This window comes from Nuphar pumila, chromosome 1, assembly GCF_984573655.1.
Source record: "Nuphar pumila chromosome 1, dmNupPumi1.hap1.1, whole genome shotgun sequence".
Classification (NCBI taxonomy): Eukaryota; Viridiplantae; Streptophyta; class Magnoliopsida; order Nymphaeales; family Nymphaeaceae; genus Nuphar; species Nuphar pumila.
In genome coordinates this window covers 26,396,727-26,402,679 of record NC_143249.1, presented here as the reverse complement: position 1 = coordinate 26,402,679, position 5,953 = coordinate 26,396,727, and positions in this window count along the sequence as shown.

Below are 5,953 nucleotides of genomic sequence, written 5' to 3'. Positions count from 1 at the left end.
AAATCGATTACATATTGGACCGTTCTTATTGGAGGCAGTTCATCAAGCAAATCATTTGACATCATGTCTTCAAATTCTGAAATAAGGGGTTGCGCACCTCTATTGCCACAACTGCTAAGTAATACCCGTCATCATGGCAAGAATAAAAAAGCTCCTTATAGGTGTTCCCTTGCGACTTACATTGTAAAGTTGCACTTAGAGTCTGTTTTGCTTTTGTTGAGTTTGATGTAAGCTGTCTGGTTCAGGTGAATCAATACCCCGAAGGGGTAGCCTGTATACTTGAACTATAATAGCCTGCGGGCAAAATTGTGAATAAAGTAAATGTGTTAAGCTTTCTTTTGTTTACCCTTGTTGTGATTGCAATTCTTCTTCCTTTATTCTCTCTTGCTCTCTTGCACTTTGATTACAAGCTTTCGCGATTGGCAAGCGAGTTGACAAGTAGGCTTATGGAGGTAAGAAAAGACCGTCATGTCACGCTGGCCTATTGAAGGAAATAGGCCTGTGACAAGTGGTATCAGAGCTCGTTCTTGTGCTGGGGAAGGGACTTCAAATTCGGTGTTGACAGACACGTCGACAGATTGTGATTTGTGAGCAAGACATTGTGGCACCTTATCAAAACTTGCTTAACATCAAAGGCAAGGCAGTTGCCGAAACTGAGGAGATGGGTTCACCTCGAGGCCAAGAGAAGATGACGGCAACTGTCAACAAGTTGGTGGAAGATGTGACTTTGAACAAGGAAGCTATTTCACGCGCAATAGAATCATTCGGTGGACTGAATGATACGGTAGTGAGCCTGCAAGAGCAAGTGAGCTTACTAATGGGGCAGGTCACTTCATTGACGACTACAGTAACCAACTTGCAAACTAAAGTAGGGAAGCTTCAGTTGAAGAACCACACATTACAGCGGTCAGTGACCCTAAATGGTAGAAATGGTGAGAGGCCATTAAGGATTGATGTGCCAAGACCCACAAAGTTCAATGGTTCTTGGGACAGCAAGGCCATTGAGAACTTTTTATTCCAAGTAGAAGACTACTTGGATATTCTAAATGTGACGCTTGAAGATCTCAAGATTAAGGTTGCAACAACGTTACTGGATGGAGATGCTATCGCTTGGTGGAGGCGAAAGCGCAGTGACATGGAGAGGAGTCAATGCGTGATAGACATCTTTGACGACTTCAAAATGGAGTTGCGCAACTACTTCATGTTGATGAATGCGCAGAGGCAGGCGTATCAGATGGTTAACGAGCTTAAACATACTTGTTTGTTATAAGACTATGTCAGAACATTCTAGAAGGTTACACTGGAGCTACCTAATATGCCAGAAGAGGATAAGCTCAACTGGTTCATTGTGGGACTTCAACCATGAGTATAGTCTGAAGTAGAAAGAAGCAACCCTTGTATTTTAAAAGATGCGTATGTGTCGGCCGAACACTTAGTTGACACTCAACGTAAGCCTTTTACCTCATCAACCAAAGTTCGGAAGAAGTCGGACCATGGAGGAAAGAAGGATGAGTGACGCGACAATAAAGGTGAGGCATCGACACGCCACCAATCTGACAAGAAACAGAACTATACAAAGCATAACAATAGCAATAAGGGTGCGGTTGTGACATGTTGGTTCTATGATGATAGACATATCGCTAGGCAGTGCCCCAAGCACCTCGTGAAGGACGATGGGCAAGCCAATGCAACATAAAAAGAATGCATACTGAATGCAGTGACACTGAGACCATGCAACCAGGGATGGGGGCTATGTGATCAATTAACGTAGCTTAAAGTTACGCAGTTGAAAACATGCAGGTCAGTAAGGAACTTATGTACTTGAAAGTCATTATGAATGAAAAGTCTACTTCAACAATGATAGACTCCGAGGCCACACACAATTTTGTCTCACAGGAAGAGGCAAAACGGTTGGGCTTGTGGCTATCCAAGTGGGGAGTTGGGTCGGCAAAGCCAACTTCTCTGTGGTGCCCCTAGACAATTTTAAAATGATTTTGGGTATGAAGTTTTTGCAGAGCCAGAATATTATGATGCTGCCAAAGTTTAACACGTTGACGATCATGGTGCCAAACCTGTCTCACACAGTGCAGTACCTTACGTAAAAAGGCAAGTCTTTAGTGTTATCGACGATGCAGCTGAAGAAAGGTGTCAAGCATGGAGATCAGACATTTTTAGTTGTTGTGTGCACAGAAGAAGGGAAGGTGGAAGCAGCAGTGCCGTCGACCCTAGCCCCAATGTTGAAAGAGTTTTGGGGGGTGATGCCTCAGGAATTACCGAAGCATCTTCCGCCAAGACACGAGGTCAACCATAAGATTGAGTTTACTCCGAAAGTGAAGCCTGCCACAATGGTTCCATATCATATGGGGCCAACTGAGCTGAAAGAGCTACGCAGGCAGCTAGACGAGATGTTGGATGCAGGCATCGTTCGTCCATCGAAAGCCTCATTTGGTGCCCCAGTCCTATTTCAAATAAAACATGATGGCTCCAAACGGTTATGTGTGAATTATCATGCTTTGAACAAGGTCACAGTGAAGAACAAGTACCCATTGCCATTGATAGCAGACTTGTTCAATCAGCTAGGCAGTGCTCGTATCTTTTCCAAGATAGATCCGCGGTCGGGTTACTGGCAGGTGAGGATTGCTGAAAGTGATGAGCCGAAGACAACTTGCGTCACCCGCTATAGTGCTTACGAATTCTTAGTAATGTCATTTGGGTTGACGAATGCTTCAGCCACATTCATGACTTTAATGAACCAAATCTTCTACCTCTACTTAGACAAGTTCATGGTAGTTTATTTGGATGATATCATGATCTACAACAGCAACATGAAGGAACATGTTGGGCACTTGCGAACAGTATTTCAGGTGCTGAAGAAGAATGACCTTTGTGTCAAACGAGAGAAGTGTCCCTTTGGGCAGGAAGAGATCGGCTTTCTTGGCCACGTTGTGGGGTGTGGTGTGTTGCATATGGATGGGTAAAAGTTAAGGGTCATCCAGGAATGGGTTCCGCCAAGCAAAATGCTAGAATTGCGGTCATTTTTTGGTTTGACAAACTACTATCGACATTTCATAGAAGGTTATTCCCTTATTGTTGCGCCCCTTACATATTTGTTAAAGAAGAATTGGGTATGGCTCTGGATAAGAGCATGCCAAGATGCCTATGATGGCTTAAAGAAAGCCTTAGTGAGGGAGCCAGAGTTGCGACTGCCTGATCATTCGAGACCCTTTGAAGTACATACAAACGCCTCAGACTTTGCCAATGACAGAGTTATTATGCAAGATGGCCATCCGATCGCATATGAGAGTCGTAAGCTAAAGGATGCGGAGAGACGTTACACGATGCATGAATGTGAGATGACTGCCATTATGTATTGCCTCAGGATCTAGCAGTATTATCTTTTGGGTGCTGAGTTTGTCATTAAGATGAACAATGTTGCTACAAGCTATTTTCAGCCGCAGAAGACGCTGACGCCCAAGCAAGCTCAGTGGCAAATATTTTTGGCTGAGTTCGACTTTGTCTTGGAGTACAAGGTTCGAAAAACCAATGTTGTAGTGGATGCCTTGAGCCATAGGGCTGAACTGGCAGCTGCACGTGTGAAGCCTTCTGAAGTGCATTTAGAGGGGGCATTGTTGAGCCGCATCCGTGAAGGTACGCAGCAAGATTCGACAGGGCAACACCTTGTTTGTCTGGCGTAGGCAGGGAAGACTTGACGATTTTGGCTACGGGATGGCCTCCTCGTGACAAAGGGAAGACACGTCTTTGTATTGTAGTGAAAAAGCCTCCGCTGTGAACTGCTTAAGGAGTGCCATGATACACTATGAGTCAGTCATCCTGGTCAAAAGCGGACCTTAGCACTCCTTGAGCGCGACTACTATTGGCTGCAAATGAGAGACGATGTGGAGGGGTATGTGCGAACATGCTTTATCTGTCAGCAAGATAAGGGGACAAACCAGAAGGTCGTCGGTCTCCTTGAACCTCTACCAATTTCAGAATGTCCTTGGGATAACATCTCAATAGACTTTATTGTTAGTCTGCCAAAGGTAAAGAGCCTCAGCTTTATCCTGGTTGTGGTGGATCATTTCTCAAAGTATGTCACCTTCATCCCAGCTTCGAATGAGTGCCCTAGAGAGTTATTTGTAAAGCATGTGGTGAAGCATTGAGGCATATCAAAGAGCATTGTGAGCGATCACGATGCTGGCTTCACGGGCAAGTTCTGTTATGAAGTATTTCAGCTACTTGGCTCTAATTTGCTGTTTTCAACAAGCTCCCATTCGTAGACAGATGGGCAAACAAAGCGCATCAATGGGATACTTGAGCAGTACCTTAGGCACTTTGTTAATGCCAATCAAAAAAATTGGGTGAAGCTCCTTGACGTGACACAATTTTGTTATAATCTGCAGAATAACGAGTCTTCAGGACACAACTCGTTTGAGATAGCCACGGGGCAGTAGCCACTGACCCCGCACACTCTTGCGCACAAGAAAAGGGAAGGTCATCCTTCGCCTATTAGTTTGTTCGAGACTGGCATGAGTAAAATGAGTTGGCAAAGGCATTCTTACACAAGGCGACAAAGAGAATGAAGAAGTGGGCGGACAAGCATCGTCGGCCCGCTAGGTTCCAAGTTGGGGACCCAATGTTGGTAAAGTTATATCCTGGTCGCATAGGCATCTTCTGCGGGCGGCACCGCGGACCACTCAGAAAGTATGAATGACCCTTCACCATTATAAAGAAGGTAGGCAAGCTGGAGTTGCCCCCAGACTTCAAGGTGCATTTGGTGTTCCACGTGTGCAACATCAAGCAGTTTCATCCAGATGATGGAGATCCGGAATGCAGTGTGCCACAACGCGCTCCCATCATGCAGAGGGCCCCGACAACACAACGGGCCGAGAGACACCTCAGTAAGATCCTTCGTCACAAGGTCATCTACTTGGGTGAACCGAAGAAATACTTAGTGCAATGGAAGGAAACAATAGAACCAACGTGGGAGCCTGCATTCTGAATAAACAACCGCTACTCGACTGAAGTCAGGGCTTACTATGAAACAGATGGCGCCGAGGACGATGCATGATTTGAAGGGAGGGGGCATGTTCCCTTGTGACTTACATTGTAAAGTTGCGCTTAGAGTCTGTTTTGCTTTTGTTGAGTCTGATGTAAGCTGCCCGGTTCAGGTGAATCAATACCCCAAAGGGGCAGCCCATATACTTGAACTGTAATAGTTTGCGGGCAAAATTGTGAATGAAGTAAATGCGTTGAACTTTCTTTTGTTCACCCTCATTGTGATTTTTTCTTGTGATTGCAATTCTCCTCTCTCTATTCTCTCTTGCTCTCTTGCACTCTTATTACAAGCTTTCGCGACTGACAAGCGAGCTGACAAATAGGCTTGCAGCGGTAAGGAAGGACCATCACACCACGCTGGCCTATTGAAGGAAATAAACACGTAACAATAGAAGAGACCGGCAATTTAAAATTGTCTAACCAACTTAGATACAATGGTAGGAGTGGTCTCCCTAAGAGGTATAAGTTTCATATTAATTACCATTAAACCAGAGAGAAATGAGACCCCACCTCACCTCACCCCGTTTGGACCGAAGATGAAGGACATGAAATGGGGATGAAAGGTTAAAATCAAAATTTGTGCGGGTATGGAGGGCAAAATTTTGAGATCGGACAGGGGTGAAGACTTTGCCCCCTACCTCCGCCCTGGTCCACTGCCAGAATGGTTGTTTTCATCCACAAGAAAGAGGGGGACGTGAAGGGCAGTGAAAGGGGTAAAAAAGTCAATTTACATTAAGAAACCAGAGACTGACCGAGGTTGAAGCACAAGAGTTGGGTGAGCGGGTCTTTGAGAATAACTTTCTAAACAACTCGGCCATTTGTAATATGTTAAATGTTAGACGGATACTTATAAATAGGATAAAGGTTTGGCCGTTATTTGTAAAGGTTGAGCGGGTAG